Here is a 714-nt window from a genome sequence, read left to right as displayed (position 1 = left end):
AGGCAGAATATTCAGAACATCTATGTTTGCATGAGTTTGCAGAGTCTCACAGATGGAAACATTTTTGAAGTTGGGTAGAAGACCAAGAGACCTGACTGGACAGGGGAAAACTTGAATCTTGAATGCAAGAAAGCATGTTTGCTCCCCTCAGTTTATTCTAAGCTGTTTTTCTTTAAATCACCTCTGTTTCTTCCCTTTATTCCCTAAACCCCATCATCTGCTTTACTATTTCTTTTCCCATAGTACAGATCACCTGTTAACATACCATATAATGTACTTGGGTTCATTTTTATTGCAGATTATCTGTCTGCCCCCAGCTGGAATATCAGTTCCATGAGGATAAGTGTCTGCCTGCTTTGTTTATTGATGTAAACTAAGCACCTGTAAGAGTTTCTGAGTCAAGAAGGAATTAAGTCAATGATCAATTGGTTAAATGACCAATAGAGGAGTACTGGGCAGGCCTATAGATTTCAAAATTTTGTGATTTTGATTAGCTATTGTAAATAAGCTCTTCTGCAGTTATATTTACAAGGTTAAGACAGGTTTCTGACTCTTTTATCAGCATAAACATAAACTACCTTTGAAGATAAAGTTTTAGACCCAACATGATCGCTAAAATGCACATTTGAAAAAATAATATATTAGTTGATTTGTTTTCTTTATCCAAAATAGAATTATCTTCCTTTTCAAAACTTTTCCTTACATAGGTGTGTG

This window comes from Cervus canadensis, chromosome 28, assembly GCF_019320065.1.
Source record: "Cervus canadensis isolate Bull #8, Minnesota chromosome 28, ASM1932006v1, whole genome shotgun sequence".
In the NCBI taxonomy this organism is placed as follows: Eukaryota; Metazoa; Chordata; class Mammalia; order Artiodactyla; family Cervidae; genus Cervus; species Cervus canadensis.
The sequence above is the reverse complement of the archived record's forward strand: the minus strand, read 5'-3'. Positions refer to the sequence as shown.